This window comes from Poecilia latipinna, unplaced genomic scaffold (genome assembly GCF_001443285.1).
Source record: "Poecilia latipinna isolate Pla-1442-1.1 unplaced genomic scaffold, P_latipinna-1.0 Scaffold1193, whole genome shotgun sequence".
NCBI classification, from domain to species: domain Eukaryota; kingdom Metazoa; phylum Chordata; class Actinopteri; order Cyprinodontiformes; family Poeciliidae; genus Poecilia; species Poecilia latipinna.
In genome coordinates, this window is record NW_015113809.1 from 19,168 (window position 1) to 39,646 (window position 20,479).

A 20,479-nucleotide genomic window follows, 5' to 3' on the forward strand; every position below is an offset into this window, starting at 1 on the left:
CTTGTTAATTGGTTGGTTGGTTGGTTGGTTGGCTTGTTGATTGGCTGGTTGGTTGGTTGGTTGGTTGGTTTGTTAGTTGGTTGGTTGGTTGGTTGGTTGGTTGGTTGGTTGGTTGGTTGGTTGGTTGGTTGGTTGGTTGGCTTGTTGATTGGCTGGTTGGTTGGTTTGTTAATTGGTTGGTTGGTTGGTTGGTTGGTTGGTTGGTTGGTTGGTTGGCTTGTTGGCTTTTTGATTGGCCGGTTGGTTTGCTGGCTGACTGGTTGATGATTGGTCGATTGGTCAATTGGTTGCTTGATCGATTTCCACAATCATATATTCCAAGCAGTTTATTTACTAAGAAAAGTAGAAGGATGAAGTTGAAACTCACTTAATCCCACTGTCCTTTAAGGAAGTAGTCCATAGCCAGACAGTGTTCCTTATAAGAACATTATAAAAGTATTACATACACACATAACCTAAAACAAGTGTAAAAACACCATATATGTCACAAACAATAAAAAAATCATGCTCTTTCCAATCTCACTAGATCCATGTATGTTGTGTAACCAATCTCTATATCTGTATTTCAATAAGTCATGTTTTGACATTGTTGTGTCGATAGCTGTAGAAAAGCTTCTTGAAGCCACTACTGTTTCATTTTGTCCTTCAGGTCAGTGTTAGTATATTTCCCTCTTGGTTAGTAGTTTTCTTTGTGTCTAGTTTTGTTTCTTCATCTTCTCTCAGTCTCTCTGTTTTGCTCCCCTGCACAGCTGTTCTTTACCCCCCTAGTTTCCTCACATGTGTCTAATATTTAAGATCATCCTCCACTCCTCCTGCAGAATATAGGCTCCCTTGTTTTCATGGCTCATTCCTGATTCCTCCATATCCTTCTCTGTAAATTCTCCTTTTTTAATTATTATTAAATTGCTCTGCTCTTTCCCCACGTTCAGAGTCTGCAGTTATTAACTATAAAACATGACAACACATCATGGAAATGGGTAGAAGAGACCTGACAGCACACACAAAGCAAAACTGCAACACATTCAAGTTCAAATATTCTGATTTTGCATTTTGGATATAATAATAGAATGAAATGAAACTTCAGCTGTCAGTGTCATGATTCCCCTTTAAACTCCTTTAAATATTCATTATTTTATTTTTGTCTCTGATTTAAGACGAGTTCATTTGTTGTCATCAGATAAAAGTAAAGACGTGCTTCATAACACAACAATCAGAAAGAATAATGACCAAAACCAAGCTAGGATTGTGAAAAGTACAACATTTAATCAGTTTGTTGTTTTTAAGCCTTTTTGAATTAAAATCTTAATAATAAAGAGTCTTCAGTTTGTTTTTTAAACAAAAGGGAGAAAGTTAAACACTAATGATAGCTTAGTGTTTTTATATAGGTATGTCTGTCTGCTGTTAAATAAAATGGGAACAATTTTCTCTTAGCAGACCAGAGTGGAAATGTAAACATTTACAAGGACTGAAAAGTTAAAAATAATGGTGATAAAACAAAAGTTTCCATTTGATCAACCAAGGAGGCATCAATGTACACATGTAATTTCTCACCAGATTAATCCAGATCTTCAGACATTAAAGTAAAAACAACTTTATAAATCAATTTATGAATGATTTATGTCTTGTCAGATCAGTTTAAAAGCTCTTTCATATGTAGAAATAAATATTTGTTTCAGGTGCATTATGACATTTTTCTTCACTTGCTAAAATAGTTATGCTTTTCCCATTTTGTCACATAATTATCACAAATTTAATTTGCTCTACTGTGGTTTTCTGTGCTAAACTTAAGTGTAAAATGTGCATGGTTACACATCTGAAAAAGAGGAGCACATATGATGCAGCAACAGCTGAAAACCTTATTAGTTTTGTATATTTAGAGACTGAAATTCTTGTTTCAGAGTTAATATAAATTAACTCAGCTGATTTGCTGAAACACAGTGGTGGCAGCATCATGCTGTGTCTACTTTCTTCTGTAGACACAGAGAAGTGGATCAGGATAATCCTTGACGTGGAGGAGAAGTTCATCTTCCTGTAAGAAAACAACCTAAACATTCAGCAGAATTACAATGAAATTCATTTTATAGTCCAGATCTAAATATTTTACACTGATCACTTAAATTGCGTTTAAGTAAAGTAACGGTACATTTACTTGAGTACATTATTTTTTGTCCTCTTTCCACCTCTTTTGAGCTTGTATGTGTCATTTGTGACGTGTTTCTATTAAATCCTCATTAGAAAAGACAGCGTGACCCAGATTTCAAATCTTCACAGATATTCTCATGCCTGGAATCTCATCTCAACAGTCTGCTTTAAATTGAAAACTGAAGCAGAAAAACAAATCAGAGTGTCAAAGAACCAAGAAAAGCTGCAAAAAGATAAAGTCAGTGAGGAAGATTGTATTCTGTAGTCACTTTGCTGTGTTCCAACAAAAATTAAATGATCATGTTTTATTTGTGGAAAAAGCAAAGGGGGATCAAGTTTTTGCAAACGGTACAAAGGTTGGTTAAAAAGATGATCAAGGTGATTTTTACAACAGGAAACATCTGTATCTGCCTTCCTATAAAGGGGTGCAAAACGAAGGTTTTCTCATGACTCTAAACTGTCCGTCTACCCACAATTGATTAAAAACAGACCCCAAAAGAGCAGAGCACACAAGATGGCGAGAGTTTCTCAGAAAACAAGGAGCCGTTTGCAAGAAAAATGTCTGAAATGACTCCAAAGAGGAACTGAAAGAGCTTCAGCTGTTAGAAAAAGAGAGGAGGATTAAACGCTGACATGCACGGTCTGAAACTTTTGCTTAGGAACGTCTTTCTTTCTTCTCATTTTGAAAAGGCAAAAGGCGAAAATAAAAATGTTATCTTACACAAAGATCTTCAAGAAATATATTCTTAGCTTGTGGGAATGACCATAAACTTTTAAAGAGCTGCAACTGCAGAGTGGTTTTCTATATTTTCTTGGTTTTTGTTGCGAGAGCAGCAGATTTACCCCTGAGGCCCAAACGGCTAGACTGTTGCAGCAATTTTAATCCACAGCAAAGGGCAAAAGATTCAACCCAACACAAATTGACCCTCAGCAATTATTCCAGGTTTTCAACTACTTTGAGAATCAGCTAGTTGATTCTTAGTTACTATTTATTTGTAAAACTGTTTTATCTTTGGTTTGATAGACTGCTGGTAGAAAAGTTAAATTTTACACCCAAAACTAGATAAAGTCACAAAGTCAGGAACTTTTCCAAGTATGAATGATTCATAGAGTTAAGCGACTGAACAGGTGATAATCTTTTTTTTTAATATTTGCACTGAATTTCCACACTAAAAGTACTAGTTATGTTTTTAGATCTTCTTTCCTTGTCATTAATGTTTATTCAACATTTTTTTTCATCCTTTCAATATGCAGATGCACCAAAGTGCAGTTAGAACAAAATAACAAATAGCAACTCTTCAAGTAATTGATTTAAAAATAGTTTTCCAATCAAATAAAATAAATAGTTGTACATTTTCCAAAACACTGTCACAATTCAGAAATAAATTGTAATTCAAAATAAAATATATACAGCAATTATAACAATTATTTCCAGCCAAAGTGGTCAATGACAGGAGCCCAGAACTCTGTAAATAAATCTAGTTTTGCAGTCATTTTTTTCCCATTATGTAGACATTTTTAAAACTTTTTTGCCACTGAAGAAGAGAAAGTGTTATAATTTTTACTGCCATCATAAAACATATGTGGAGTATCTTAACTTTCGGTAACACTTTATTTGAAGGGGTGTGCCAACTTTGCATGAAATTATCATCATTTACAAAATCATGCAAAGTTGGCACTTTTAATGGACTTTTAATGCAACTTTTAGAGCAACTTTGCATTAAAAGTGTCATTATTTACCAAATGACACTTCACGACAACTGTCATAAACATACACAAAGACTTCTTTATTTTCATGACAGGTGTTATATCATGTTTATGACAGTGTCATGTCAGTCTTATGCACACCCCTTCAAATAAAGTGTTACCTAACTTTCTTTTTTTTCCAATCCACCCTGTGGGATAAAACACAAGATATATTATTTTGGATTGAGTGACAAATTAAGTTTCTCCTTGAAACTCTTGCCTATGTCCGGGTTCCCCCAGTGTATTATAAGCCTGGCGGGCCACCAGGCTTTACTTGTTCCCCCACCAGGCTTAGCTTGCTTATTTATTTATGTTTTTTTTTTTATGTTTGCATTTTTTAAGACTTTATAGTTGGTGCTCAGATATTAATCTTCCAATCTTTTAATAACATAATTATCAAGTGATATTTCAAATTTCATGTCAACTTTAAACATTTTTTAATACAAAAACACAACGGACCGCTGGTTGAATGACCACCGAGCGCTCCAACCAGAGGGCTTAGCAAGTTTTCTAGGGTAAACCTTTTATGTACTTAATAAAAATCTATTGTATTTTATCATTACATTTATTTTAAATCCTAAAGATATAAATTAAATGCTTGTTTTTTTTTAAAATTGCAAGAAATTTCCTGAAGTAGTAGTTACTTTTTCAAAAAGTCAAGTGAAATTTGCAGCTCTAATGAGTTTTATTTGTCTTTCCTGACAACAAAATGTCTCTCTTTAAACTGTAAAAGTTGCAGACCCCTGGCCTGGATTCAGTGTGACCCAGAATCCGACAGAGAAGCTGTGATGTGTCCTCAAACCGGCCGCTCACGCTCAGAAACACCACATGACAGCAGCTGTTGCCTCCAACGGGAACTCAATCAGTTATTAGGTTTAGGGAGCCATTTTCCAACCAGGCTAGGTTTGTTATTTTTTATTTTTTTTAGAGCTTTCTTCCTTCATTTGAAATGGTTTTGGATTTACTCAAATCATCTTTGTCTAATATTACAACTTGTTAATCTAAAACACAAAAACATAAGGAATTAGTAAATAAATCCCCACTGCATTGTGAGCTCTGAGGACACCAAGTGGCTCAGGTCCCTGTGATAAAGATGAGTTCATGGGAGAGTAGCATGATGGCCGAGTGGAGTGTGTGTGGGTGGCAGCGTGGAGTGTGTGTGGGCAGCAGAGTGGGACAGACCTGCATGAAGTGCACTTTGGCTTGTTGTTGTTGTTGTTGCAGTGGAGAACGTAAAGCACATTTTCAGGCATCTGATGACCTCTCCGGTTCACATATGGATGGAGACGCTCTTATCTGACAATACACAGGCTTATTGAGCTGCTTGTTTTGAAGTCAGCACAAGTGAACGAGAACATTTAAAAATAATGTAACTTCCTCTCTATTTTTGAATATTTGCTTTTAAACCAACTTTAATTTGGTCTGGGTGTCAAACTGATCCAGGTTTAATCAATTGATCTTCCATTATAAGGACAAAAATAACAAATTATGAGCAACCAGCACACTTAATGCAGATTTTTTTAATAAATATTTTGTTTTTTCCTAGCTTTTTTTTGAACACAGCTAAACATACATCAACAAAGAAAATACAAAATAACTCAAATTGCAATACAGTTAGTTCAGAGAGTTGCACAAATCCTAGCTGATTTGCCACAATATTTTTTTTTCATTTAACTCAGATCTTCTCCAATTTTGCTACCTGAAAAAATAATTATTTCCATCATACATAAATCCTTTATGATCTGGTGACAGTCATCCAGCGCTGACAACAGCCTTCACTATCTTCGATAACTCTTTATGAGCTACAACAACATTTAATTTCCCTATGGGATTAATAAAGTATTTTTGAATACTTTATTTTATGCTTCATCATTTATTTGTGTCAACGTTTCTGGTTTTAAAATATAAAATAAGCTTTTATAGACTGACTCCATGTCCACTGAATACAAAAATCCAAATAAAAACTCATCACTCTTAATTCAGTTTTTAGTATGAATACAGTCCTGCCCAGTTTATTTTAATCAAGCATTTAATTTCTTATATATGCCTGCGATGTTTCAACATTTGCAGGATTTCTGTCCTGTATTTTCATTCCCTGCTGCAGCTTCTTTCCTCTATATGTGCTTCTTGTTATACCACACTATCTATACTGATGTCTCCTCCTTGAGCAATTCCTACAAAATCTCACTCTGACTCATCTATATTCTTTTTTTGGGGTTGTGATTTATGCGTTTTAATCCGAACAAATCGAGCCAAGCTTTGACACTGTGCGTCTAATCCAAGAGGCCTTTTATTCTCCAAGATGTCATGTGCTTTATGCCTGTGAGCTTTTCTATTCCCTGCTGATCCACTGCATGTTCTTTAACTAGGACGAGTTTGCAGGGAAAGATGAATACTGTTGGCTCTAATTTGTAAGAGGTGAAACATCTCTTTATGTTGGGTATAAACTTTAAGGACACAAACGAGTTCATCACTTTCATCTAAATGTCATTTCAATTTCTTGACATGTTCGAAACTTTGTTGTGTTGTATTTTATTCAGATTCTCTGATTCTATGACATAGAACAACACAGTAGATAACTGTGAAGGGAAAAAATACATATTTTTGCCTTTTTAAAAAATCTAATGTGTCTGAAAAGTGTGGTGAGCATTTATATTTAGCCTCCCTGACTCAATGCTTTTGAAAACTACCTTTTTCTGCTATTTCAGCTGTTGTAAAAGAGCATCCCCACAGCATAATACTGCCATCACCAGGTTTCACAGTGAAATGAGGGGTTACATTTTAATTTGTCAGTGGAAGCCTTATCAATGCAGGCTAACAGATTTCCCCTGCTAAGCAATATAATAATATGAAATTATGTGATATTCTTTGTAGCATTTGTATTTCTTACCAAGATAAAAATATATTTTAGGCTGTCAGATTAAAACAGTCCATGATAATTAGGTTCTCAATAAGATAGAATATCAAAATACAGTTTTTTGGTATTTCATTTTCAAAAGTGAAACTCATATTTTGTAAGCTACACTCTTCTTTAGCAATTTTGCAAAATCCTGATACCAAACCTCTCCTCTGTTTTTATGTCCAAATAATTAAAGTTTCAGGCATTATTTGAGGAGTCCTGGTCTTTGTATAAGTGTATAAGTTTGTAGACTTCTTTTAGGATCTTGCAGTCTGCCTTCTGGGTTAACTTGGTTGGGTGGCCAAAGTTTGGGATGTCTGCAGTTATTTTGAATGTCCTCCACTTGTAGGCTATTTTCAGTACAGTGAAATGTCTGATTTCAGATTAATTTGAGACCTTTTTAAATCTTTTACTAGACTCATTAGCTGCCTGCTACAGTCTTTTTTTTCCTTTTTTAAGTTGAACAGCTCTTTTCTTATGATGGTGTTATTCACTTCTAACGGTCAGGAAGAAAAAAAAGCGACCTTTTGCTTGGTAGATATTAATTTCTGATCTCATATAGTCATGTTTTCTTACAGTAGATTATGAGTTGATGATAAAATTTTTTCCAATTTTCTATCATCTGTCCCTTTTTGTTTCAACAATTGACATTTAAAATTCAAAGGTGTACGAAGACTAATGAGAACATTGTTATAATAGAAAATAGTTATTTATTATCAATATTTACGTTGCAACATTCAACAATAATATTTACAATTTCCTTTTAAAAAACAAACAAACAAACAAACAAACAAAACAACAACATAGCCCTAACTGGGCTTAAATGTTCAGCTGACGCTTACTGTATAATGTCATTAAAGTATAATGACTGCTTTGGGATGTATGTTTTTGAATCTGTCTAAATAACGCTATTGTACAGGTATAAATTATCGTATGTTAATAACTCTCTGTATAACTGGATGTGGTTGTTCTAAATTGAAAACAAACTATACCAAAATCACTATGGTAGATCTTTTTGTCGCTAATATTGACTCAAGTGAGCTAAACAATCAACGTTTTAATTGCACAGCCTGGTTTGCTATCAAATACCTTAATAATTATTTGGATTATGTATCTATTTCTGCATATAAATGTGCACAGTTACAGGGTGTAATTAAGTAAGATTTTAAAAAAATCTGTGAATATTTAATAGCTTGACATTGCGGTCTAAAATGAACACGACAGTTAACACTCTTGAATATTCAACATTTCCCTGTTTTAAAACATAGAAACGCTATTCTTTTTGTTTATATTGTGTTAACAGTGGTGTGGTAGTAACCGAGGAGAAAAACAAATGTCCTAGCGGGTTGTCTTATGAAAAGCAGGCAGCGAACAGCAGGGCTACAGTGACATTTTCCCCACATGCAAAATAATGCAAAAGGTAAATACTCCGGCGGAGGGATACAAACACCATACCAGAACATGGCCGCCTCCGTCATGTCCTCTCTTACAGTCCCGCCCCTCACAGGCGTTCCCGAAGTCTGATTGGTCCTGAGTTTTGCAGTGAAGTCTCTCATTGGGTTGTTCACAGGTCAATCACGTGCTAACGTCAATGACGCCGATCGTACACTGGGTACGCTTGTGTCGCCTGGGTGGACAGTGTGGTTACATCAATATAAAGTGGAATAAAATGCCGCGGATGTGTGTAAATGGAGACGCCTCTTCAACGCGATTGTATACTGCCTCTTAGTTAAGACGGGTCAACTCCGAAGAAGGCGGCGGCAGGGCTAATTTCAGGGTTTATCAGCAATATTTCAGGGTAAGTGGAGTGATACATTTCCTTCCTGCGTCTTTTTTTCCTTTCACGGTTGAAAACTCGTTTTATTATTCATTTATAGCAAAACGACAATCCTGTTCCTCTTCATTAATTACTAGTAGACATACAGTTAATATTATAACGGGAAGCATTCATGATTTCCTCTAAAGTAGTGCGTAGTCCGGTTCGTCTTGCCGAGTTACACGGAGGGAGTGAGGAAGGTAATGGCTGTCGGGTCGGACTCGTAACTAGAAAAATTGTGAAATGGCCTGGGTACAGTAACGCTACTTTGTCCTTTTACTTTGTCAAGCAAGCGCCAGTAAAAGCGGCTCAGTTGAGGATATTTAATTCCGCTAAAATCGGAACACAATCTGACAGCGAGCTGAGCTCCCAGCGTGTCAGATTAAATCTTGAAGGGTTTACCTGTCTGCCGTCAGTTGGCCTGTTCAGTCTCCAGACTCCATCTGTCATCGCCTTCATCACACTTTGTTTTTCTTGTAGAAAAACTCTATTAGCCTCATGTGGCCCCCCACATATCAGATTCCTACTGGAAATAAAAAAGATATTGCATTTTTTTTTTCACTCAACCTTGTAACAAAAGCTCATTACTGTAAAGGCCCTGAGGAAGAATACTAATATCCTCCTTCCTAGTTTTGCTTCTGGAGGATTTAAATTGATATTAAAGTAGGTTAGATTTCATGCAGAAAAATCACGCAGAGTTTCATGTAGCAGGGGTCAAGCTGGGTTGCTGGTATTTGCATGGCCTTAGTTTACAGTAGGGCTAACTGTACCTGAATCAAATAGCAGATACCAACTTGGCCTCTCATTATGCACAGGCAGTATGATAAATCCAGATGCTCGATTTTTTTCTTATTAACAATATAATAATGTAAAGAATGCAACATTTTCATGGTGATTATTGTGTGCAAATTTGTCATGGCTGTGCACATTATCAGGGTCTTTGTAAAAACGTGTTCATAATTTGAAAAATTATTGTAGTTACATCATTAAGAATGGACACTGCAGCATATTATCCACGTTATTAATAATTGTTATTATTTAATAGCAAAATGGGCAGATTTTTATTATCAAACATCACTGACAAATTGTAGTCTAAAGACAATACAGCCAGCTTTCAGATTACTGTAAACACTTCAAGAAATGTTTGTTGATGTTCATAAAAAAGGATGAATATCCTTAAGGTTGTTATTGTGAAGAAAGAAACTCTGGTCTCTGTTCATATGGTTTTTTAAAATATTTTTGAGGTATGTATTTGAGAGAAATTAACCATTTCTATTATCCACTAGCATAGATCCCATTTGTAGAAACTGGAGTATGGTCAAAATAACACAAAGGCAGTGTTTTCAGACCTCAAACCAGTTCATTTTCACTTTAAATAAACAATATTTTGATTTTAACTCATAAAGAGTTCAGAAATATATCCCGATCCTTAATGTCTACATGAATGGCCTTTCAAGAAGCTACTAACGAGTTAAATCAGCAAACCAAACCATTCTGCAAAGGTACTGAGGTTCTGTTCAGACCTGGTATTAGCGCCATATCTTCATCTTATTCAGGTTTATTGAGTTATTTACTAACTCTTTATACTCTGACCCTTGTATGATAACAGAAAACATAAAGAGGAAATAGAGAATAAATAGCGTGACTTTACAAAGCTCAGCATCAGTGTGCATAGATTTAAACCCATAAAACAACACCACAGTAAAGCATTTGTCGACTCGCTTGCACAATTTTATTCGTTTACTAATATGCACTGCTTAAATGTGTCAGAACATTCCAGAGATTTTGCACTTTGCATGAATAATTTATAGTGCGGTGACCGCAGCAGTTCAATCAGCTCCAAAAACAACAGTAAAAATAAAAAATCACCCTTACGGTGTCCTGATATCAACCGTTAAACGCCGACTGTTCAGAGAAGATGGTTTTTACTGAGGAGGATTCCAACACATAAAACTAGGTAGTAGTTTTGAATCCACTGAGAGCAGCACTGATTTTTGGCAGCAGATGTTATAAAAACATTTTATTTGGTTGTTGTTGAAGATGTTCAGGTAATAATTGTGTTGTTGTTGGTCCTTCAGTGTGTCCTACCAATCTAATGCAGATACAATCACATCCTTAGTGTGTTTATTTGTTGTGAATTCACACATTTTTCGCACCATCTGGACCCAATCGGATCACTCAGGACGCAGGCCAGTGCAACACTTACAGGGTTTCCTGCAGAAAACTTGCTAAGCCTGGTGGTAGGAGCGTTAGCATCCATAGGCCCATCATGTTTTTGAGTTAAAAATGTTTAAAGTTTACAAGAAATGTGAAAATATGACTAGGTGATTATGTGTTATTGGAAGACAGTATTTGCAATACCTAAACACCAACTGTAAAGTCTTAAAAAAGGGAACAAAGAAAAAGTTGTTTAAGTCGTTTCATCCGAATTAAACATTTCTTAGCCTGGTGGGGGTGCAAGTAAAGCCTGGTGGTCCGCCAGGCTTATAAAGCCCTGGGGGAAACCAGGGTTTAAACACTTAATCCTCTTTGGGAGTTGAATTAAACTTATTCAATGTCTGATATGTTGCATTTGATAGTCAATAAAACAGAAAAACAATAATAGTTTCATCTTCAAGCTGCTGAATTACAATTACTTTGAATTACAATCTCCATAAGAGTGGTGAAAAAAAAAATCATTTCATATAAAAGAGCATTAATAACCTGCAAAAAGCAATAAAGGATTATTTTTTATTAAAAAAATTCAATTGTCACATGTTCTGTGCCCTCCGTGACATGTCATATTAAATAAAGTTATGTTTGCAATTGTAAAGTATAATATTTTCTCCATTAACAAACAGCGATAAGAGAATATTTTTGCAATGAAGCAAAAATAAATTCAGCTATCATTCTTTTTCATTGTGGTAAAATCCTGAAAATAAACATTAAATTATTTCTAGATATTGTTGGATTCTGGACCTTATGTGGGTCAATTCAGTTCCTCTCTTTGAGTTAAAAGAATAGCAAAGACAGGCGGATATCTATTCAAAGCTGCGTTTTATTTCCATTTCTCTAATGAAGGCTCATTGTTAGAAAGAGGCTGAAATATTTTCCTGCTTAGCTCTGCTTCTGCACAATTTGAATTGATGCAAAAGTGAATTTGATTTTATAGAAAGACATTTGACAAGCAAGGGTCTAGCCATGCCACTGATATTTGCATGATCTTATTTACAGCCGGGCCAGCTGTACCTGCAGCAGAGAACAGGTGCCAGCCGGGACAGCGGCTTGGTTTTGATGAATTCAGAGGCCGGAATTTCACTGCCTTAGCTGGGCTTGAAGTAGGCCGCTTTAACAAGGTGAATCTACCGCTGTGAGGCGTCCCTGCAGATGGATTCACGTTACAATCTGCAGTTATGAAAACCCTCAGCGATCAGCTTATTGATGAGTGAAGTGAATGTTAGGGATTGTGATATCCCTCTGAACTTTACATTATTTGAAGTCTGAAAACACAATTTTCTGGTATTTTGGCTAGGGATGGGCATTTATCACGATAATCTGTAAGAATTTTGATTTATTTTTGTCACAATAAATTTTAATTAATAATGTTTAAAATCCTCCAAAACTGTCCGTATTGTCAGGATTGTTATTTTACTATTTTCTCCAATGTTTGTTCAACTATAGTATCAATAAATGTAAAAATAGGATTAAATGCAGTTACTGTTAGCAAATAACACTTCTTTATTTAACTCGAGTCCTAAAGAAGCATGTTATTTTATTGTGTTTCAAGAACTGTGTTTGTGTTTTTGGTACTAATCTACCATGGAGTTACAGCTGTGAAATGATCTAAAAAATTAGTAATAATAAACATTTCTTATTGTCACTTTTATCCCAAGTACCACAAAATATCCTGATAAAACTTCTTCCACCCTTAATTTTGACCATCTTCTATTTTCTGCAAGTAAATATTTGCCATAAAAATGTTTATATTTAGAATTTGGAATCAGTGTTGGAATAAAAAGCAGTATTAACAAAGGAAGTACATTTTTATTATGAGCTTTTTTTCATGGTTTAATCTTTGATGGGGAAAAAATACATTTAAAATTCGACTAAAATGTAAAACAAAGATTTACTAATCAGCCTGTCAAGGAGGAGCAGCAATTTCTGTTCCAGCTTTAAAAGTCATATTGCAGCGCTGACAGCTTCCCCATCAATTGCTTAGCAACTGATCCAGTTGCCTCAGCAATCGTTTTATTATTGTCTGCTTCACTGACTGGCATGAGCAAAAATCAGTTTTATAAATTTTAAATGTCATGTCATTGCTTCACTTGCAAAAACTCATTGCTTCATATCAAAGTCTGAGTTTTTTCACTTTTAAAACATCAAGAATCTAATTGGGTATTAACGCAAAGCGTGACATAAATAGGAAGCGGCATAAAGAAAATGTGGTTTAATAAGTTAAAAATATGCATAGGATAAAGGAAAAATACAAATGCATGTAAAATGTCAAATTCTCTATAAGGTTGAGAAAATTAAAGAAGCCAAACCTTGGAGAAAAACTATATCATCCTTTATTTATCTACTGATTCAGATGTTTACTCGTTTCTTTAAGTTAAAGGACAAGAACGAATAAAAGAGCAAAATTGGCTGTCGATTTGTGCATTAACAAATTTTTATTAAAATGAAAAAACTTTGCAGTTGGTGTTGGACTAAATTTGTTATGTCTGAGAAACTGAATGAATAAAAGAAAATAAAATTTTTTCAAATTATTTTAGTATTTTGTCAATGACCAATCAGAGCAGCTCGGTAGAAAATCGGTAGATCCTGAATTTTTGACCAATAAATTGCTGCGTCTCTGCACGTCACAGATCTTTTCCTTAAATTTCCATATTTAAAACCATAATGGCAATAATTCAAGGAGAAAGTTGAGATTTTAAATCTGCTCATTTGTTTGGACAACTTTAAAATCTGCTTGTATAAGGTTGTAAAATTTAAGATTCAGCTAACATTTACACTGTGGACAAAAAGGTTTTGTTTATTTAACTGGCAACAGATGTTATGAAATATTGTCTGTGTAAAGAAATACATGACTTAAGTATAAAAAGGATTTAAAATAGCTAACTCAAATAGCTTTTCCCTCCTTCATTTTGTAGTACTTTCAAGAAAAAAACAAAAAAATCAAACCTCTTGCTAAGAGGAACCTGATCAGTGTGTCTTCTGTTTTTAAATTATTAATTTGTTTGAGATAGACTGAGAATAAGTCAAAATAAATAAAGCTAGTGTCTTTATATCAACTGTAGTTTGGTGTTGTAAATGAGAACCAGTTCTGTGTCGTCTCACCTGTTACATAAAAGTTCATTAACATCTTCAGGTTGATGTGAAGTTCAGACGTCTTGGTGTAAATTTATGTTTTCCTGGTCTGCCTTGTGGATATTGATCCGCGATGTTTGTCTAAAAATCCTGACCGGTGCGAATCCTGCTCCAAACGTTTATGTCCGACCTTTCTATGAGCTGCTCTCTAAAAGGTCACTGGCACTAATTATGTTTCTCCAAAATGACAAATACTCTCTCTAAGCCTCACTGTTTCATTTCTAATCAGAAAACCATTTTAGTGGCTCATTTTTAGCTCCCATTCTTCAGAGATTGAAGCAAAGTTGACCTCACCAACAAATTACTGTCACAATAAGCAATAAATCAATTGATTACATGATAAATCAAAATGAGCTCAACAATATCCATTTGAATGATTTGTCGTTTTTCTCTTGCTACCAAAAACTGGATGATAAAAATCTTCACTGGTGTTTTGGTCTCAACTAAAGCTTTGTTGTTTACAGAAACTTCATAATTCATTTGATTTGTGGTTTCTGTTGTTTTGTTTATTTATCTTAGTCTATTTAAAATGTCTTTCAGGTCTGGTGTTAAATGTTCATTAATATTTGAAATTTATTGATCTTTGAGAACGTGATCTTGCATTGTTATGCCATTTTAATCATTATTTTCCTTGAAAGATGTCTTAAAAAGATTGTTTATTGCAATAACGTCTGGGAGAATTTCTCGTGTCAGGCTTATGGATTACTTGATGCAGAATATCTTTAGTTTCTGCTGTGTGGATTCGGTGAATGCAGCTGTGCATTTTTAGTCTGGCTGCATGCAGGGCTTCATGCTAGCCAAGCGGCGACCTCATTATGTTTGTGTCCAATCAGTCCTTCGGCCAGGTCTTAATTGAGCCATCGGTGCCTTCGGGGAGGAAGAGAAGGGATGAACTTGTCAATTACAGTAATGAGAGGGCAGGCATGCAGAGAGCAGGCAGGGCAAGGCAGACAAGGCAGAGGCCTTGTAGTTCAGCCCCCATTTTAGTCTCTAATCAAAGATGTTAGTGATGCCTGAAAATTTAAATAATTTTTCCCTCCACAAAAGAGATTTTTCTGCATGTCGGGTTATAGTTTAGTCACAACCAGTAGAAGATGTACATTTTGCTATCCAATACTAATCTGTTAACCCAAAAATCTGCCAAGAGACGTACAGAAACAGAAAAGGAGATGCAGGGGTTTTGTTTGGCTAGTAACAGGCTTGTAGCACATATGGAAACTGCCTACTGTATTCAGTCAATTAATCAAGTTTATTTGTATTGCACATTTCAGCAAGAAGGCAGTTCAAAGTGCTTTATATCATCAAAATACAAAGTCCTAAAAAACACCACAAACATTACAATTTGCCATCGTTACACATCAAGATGTTGGTCAGGATTTCATTTATTATGATTTAAAAGCGAGCCTAAACAGGTGGGTTTTTAGTCTAGACTTAAATGAACTCAGTGTTTCAGCTGTTTTGCAGTTTTCTGGAAGTTTGTTCCAGATTTGTGGTGCATAGAAGCTGAAAGCTGCTTCTCCATGTTTGGCTCATTTTTTAGTTCATCTGTCAGGCTGGACAGAAAGTCTGTTTTTGCAGAGAAAAAAACATCCAGGCTTAGAAAGGTTTTGTGGAAACACATTTGAAACCAAGGTTGAACTTTAAGTACGGTGATGGCTGCATCATGTCTTCATTCCTTTTCTCTTACTGGAAATGTAGCCCAAAGGTCTATGTGTAATTCAGAAGAAGCTGGAAATTTGAGCTTCAGATGACATCATCCTGGTCCTTCATCTTGTTCACACGCATATTTTGGTTTGTTTCCGAGAAAATGTGTGCTGTAGTGGGAGAAACTTACAAAGTCTTATTATGAGTTCACACTTAAGTTTTTGTGAAGTTTGAAATGAAAGAAAGAACTCTGTCCTTATTTTTGCACCATTACAAAAACCTTACAGTGTCAATTGTACACTTTTATATTAATGTTTTTGGAAGGTAATGTTACCCATTTTTTTTTATTGCCAAATCCAGAGAGGGCTTAATATTGTTTATGTGTGTAATTTATATAGAAAAACTCAACACTAAAACAAAGAAAATACAGAAAAGCACATAAAACATCCAGTCCAATAAGTTTGAGAAAGAGAAGCAACAATTTCTTAGATTTCTGATGAAGCTTTAAATGTCATAATGTTAACGACAGCTGCCCTATCACTTGCTTAGCAACTTGATCCAGTTGCCACATCATATCTCTAAATATAGTGCAGGGCTAGAAGAGCGAGCCCAGCTCTGAAACAAACATTTAAAACAACTTAACCTTCTGAAATGTGTTGCACAAAGACTGGCAGGCTGACAGGAACACGGGGCGGATGATGGAAACAGGTGGGACAGATCGGCGTTACCAGTCTGGTAACCCAGTCCAGTTGGGCCAAAAATAACAACTGGTTTCTTAATAAATCATGTTTATCAGAAATGGGGGTCTGGCAGGGGCTTCAGGTTGGTCTCATCCAATCTCTTGCGGTGCTGATAATGTGCAGGGTTGTTACTGGGAGAAAAAGTTGAGATGTTTGATCCTCAGGCGGTGAGCGACTGTTTCTGACTCACAGTGAGTCAAGCTCAAAACTGGGCCGCTGAGAGTCCAACACTGTAAATGCCTGAAATAGCCCAAATGTGCTGCTCTAATAACATCTGATATTATTAATGGCAATTGAATACACTAGGGTCTTTATTATAAGCGGGAAGCGGAATAATTTGGGTGTTTTTAAGGATTCAAAATGTAAATTTCTTATTAAAATTCAAGCTGGACTTGTAGTAAAATGTGCGACGTTTGATGCCACATGCGTGCCGCGGTTCAGCTTTTAATTTTTTCCATCTGACTTGACAACAATCCCAGAGGAAAGCAGGAACATGTAGGGTTAAAACTGGAAGAAAAACGGATTACAAATGGACTAATGAGCTCAAAATGTTTGAGTTGGACTGGGAAACTGGATATTAAGTCATTCTTTTGGAGATACTGAAGCTTAAAAGTCTAATTTTTCATCTTCAGATATTTAAAATACCATATTCTGATGATTAGTTGGATTAAGATTTTTCATTCAACCACTTAAGCCTTTTGTATAAAACACCAGAAATACATTAAAGATTAAAATAGGTCATTTATTATTTTTTTAAAATAAGAAAACAAAAATTTTATTCCCAATAATTCAAAAGAATAACATTCCTCTAGTGAATTTGAACCAAATTAATATAAAAAAATACCACTTGATGAATTTTGGGTAAAATATATTCAGACAAATTATTTTTATCTTAAGTAAATATAGCTATACAGTTATACAAATATAGCCACAGCTATATTTGTATAGCTGTGGCCTAATTACTGCTCTGAATATGTCTGTAGCGATTAATTGATTTAAATAGTCAATTGTTTCAGCTGTAAAACAGAATATAATTTAGTGAAAGTTAATAAAAAGATCAGAGGATAAAGTTCTGCAAAAAAAAAACAAAGTTATGCACGTCGTTGTTATGTACATCCACAGTGTTATACTTTCAATTTAGTAAATGAAACCATAAAATTGCAGGAAGACGCTGCCCAAAAGGTCAAATGTCACACTCATCACTTACGAGTTTTTGTAGTTGCCGTAGTTTTTGTGTCATTGTGTGTAGTTGGAGGGTTTGGTTGCAGTTGTTGCTTTAATTTAACATTTTGGTTGAGCTGATGAGCAACGTTGATGGTCTGATTGAAATAGAGGTGGTGTTTATTTATTTGCTCTCTAATCCATTTGTTTGTTCCTACAAGGAAAGAAAATTAATCCAATAATTACAAAATAAATCCATAAATGAACTAAGGGCATAATTTAATATCATAATTTAATGGAGTTTGGTTAATTTACTTTGGTATCCATTTGTAGTCATTCTCATTTTGAGGCATCCATTTAGGATAATTAACCTTCAGGATTGTTTTTTTTTTTCTTTGATTAGAGGCTGCAACTAACCTGTTAATTTAGCAGAAACATGTAAAAAAAATAAAATAAATGTATTGCTTGTAGAAAATCTAACAATACAATATTGTTCAGTACTGAGATGCAATTATCTGAGTTACCTGGGTTCTGGCGTCTGAGGATGTTTCATCGTTTCATTATTTAAGAGCAGAGGTTCTGCTCCTCTCAGCTGGATTTAATCAAGCACACCAGCCACCCCATATGCAGCACATCCACCATGCACCTGACTGAGTGTAATGAAATGTTTATGCTGAAATGGTGATTAATATATGTCTAATCCAGCTGTGAAGCTAAATTACTGTCACAGGGGGATTGAAATATCACTGCGGGTTGGAAAAGTGCAGCTGAATACAGAGTAACTCTTCACTTGAAATTAAAAAAGAAAAACTTCTTGTTAAAGCATATACTAAAATAATTTTTCCCCCATTACCAGAATGTGCCTGTTTGATTTGAATAACTGTTTTTACTCTCGTCAATGTTTATTTGTGACTAAAACGTGGATATGTTCATCCTTAGAATAAATTAAGGATGAACAATATATCACAAATATATCGTCATTGCAATACGAGTGAGTTCAATATTCTTACCTCAAAGGATTGTTTTGAATGCAATAATAATTTATCAATATTACAGTTCTGCGTTTGTACTTTTTATGCTAACACAATTTGTAGGCACATATCACACCTGATATTATCACAACATTTACCAATATTATCAATATCAGTAGTTTTTCTAATGTTGTTCAGCCCAAGAAAAAAAATACACAAATAGAAAAATACTTTTTCACAGGCAGCTTAATAATCAAAAAACCTCGATGTGAAGTTGTTAATCTGAGGCTAACGAGACGTTTTGTGAATAAACCGAAACGCCTCAAGGTTTTTGGCAGAAATGTGACGCCATAGTTCATGCTCTGCTTCTCCCGCCTCACCTGCCTGAAGTTTAAATTAGCGAAAGGAAACAGAATCTGTTCCTCTGCAGCTTTTTAAAAATAATTTAATTGTTAAAAGATTGAATTTTTTGTGAACTCTGATGACATTACATCATCAATTTTTTTTTAAATAAATGTGATTAATTAAAATTCCTGCAGTTTGACCCTCAAGTATATAAAATGCTAACATCTTAAAGAGTCACATTAAGTACTAAGAATCCATTTAAATGTGCAAAACACAACTTTAGAAACTATATTTATCTAAATGTAATTCAGGATTTTTCAGGTAAAGATTTTCTCTCCTTGCTAAACTAAATGTGTTTCCTCAGCTGCATGTTTTATCTGCATTTAGTGAGCTCCAGTAGGAAAGTAACTGGTTTCAATTTTGTTCAGATTACTTAAAGCTGAATGTGCTCACTGACCCTTTGGTAATATTTATACACTATTCGCAGATAGCATTAATATGCATATCATTTGGATCTATTTTCATTTTCCTGCTGTGCATGCAAATGTCTTCCTACATTTTACATATCCTGTTTGTTTAGTCAGGTGGAGACCATCCTTACTGCAGCTTTATTGAACTAAGCAATAGATTTAAACTATAATGAAGCGTAATACTTCGATCTTTATGTAGAAATGTACAACCTTAAACAGTGGAAACAGCTTTGGTTGCGGTAACATATCTGTCTGGAATCCGTCCATAGGAGATTTGCACAATGTGTATCAGATTTCCTTCTCGTTATGCACCAGATTTAGTTCTGCTGTGTTACATTAGAATATCGGTTTTGAGGACCTAAAGCTCTGGCTTTGTGCTCACAGCTGTCGCATTAACTTGGTGCAAAATGAGCAAATTAAAAATCATTTGAGGCTCTTTGCTTTTGTGGGTGCCATGTTAGCTGATAAAACTAATAAACAAATAAAAAATTAGGGTTTCTTTAAAAAGAGGACATAAGCTGAGTGGGTGGGCCCTCGCATTGTTCACGTTGCACCTTGACCTCATGATCTGTGCATTACACTTGCTTTTTCACATCCTATTTCAACTGAGCAATAGTTCTCTGTTATTTTTTTTTGTACATTATCACACCCTAATGTGATAAATTACTGTTTAATAAATGAATAAACTACTCTAAAGCTGCAGTATGTAACTTTTATGAAAATATTTTTTCACATATTTGTTGAAACCATCTCTATGTTGTGACAGTAAGGCACATGTGACAAACTTGAGGCCCGGGGGCCAAATTTGGCCCGCAGTAGCTTTTTATTTGGCCCTCTAGACTCCAAATTACCTCAGTATGTCCCTCCAGTTTTTCACAAATCTGCAACAACCAAACTGAATTCATGCAAAATCAACAGATCCCCACATTTTTTATGATTTCACTGCAAATGTTTCTCAAAATTGGCCAAAAAGTCCATGACCAACACAGCGATTAATAAAGTCCTATTTAGTGCAAATATTGTAAAAATTCCTTAGAAATATTTCTAAATTAGCGCCACAAAATCTGTGATTTTGATTGTAAAAAAAACACAAAAACAATCACAAAATCCTGGACGGACTGATCGGTGTGAACAGATGTTCAATATTATTTAATTTTAAGAAACACTTAAAATTAAAACACTTAAGACAATCACCCTTG

The 20,479-nt window shown here is 34.9% G+C and overlaps 1 protein-coding gene and 1 long non-coding RNA gene across 9 annotated transcripts in view; one reads left to right on the forward strand and one right to left on the reverse strand.

The window, feature by feature from the left end:
* Nucleotides 1-267: 267 nt before the first annotated feature.
* On the reverse strand, nt 268-8,303 carry LOC106960544 (uncharacterized). Of its 2 annotated transcripts, none has more exons than XR_001427591.1 (3): nt 8,243-8,303; nt 5,071-5,184; nt 268-2,044 (listed from the first exon to the last, which is right to left on the reverse strand). It is a non-coding gene; the product is annotated as an uncharacterized LOC106960544 (long non-coding RNA). The 2 variants fall into 2 exon arrangements; XR_001427592.1 differs by lacking the exon at nt 268-2,044 and adding an exon at nt 4,015-4,037.
* Nucleotides 8,304-8,398: 95 nt separating this feature from the next.
* The window catches only part of LOC106960536 (myocyte-specific enhancer factor 2D homolog), a 40,391-nt gene continuing 28,310 nt past the window's right edge, over nt 8,399-20,479 (forward strand). For 4 of the 7 annotated variants that reach the window (XM_015053675.1, XM_015053680.1, XM_015053679.1 and 1 more), the window contains exon 1: nt 8,400-8,585. The gene's annotated coding sequence lies outside the window, so the exon portion shown is untranslated. Of the gene's footprint in view, nt 8,586-20,479 lie in introns of all 7 variants that reach the window. The other 3 variants (XM_015053681.1, XM_015053678.1, XM_015053676.1) reach the window with 2 other exon arrangements.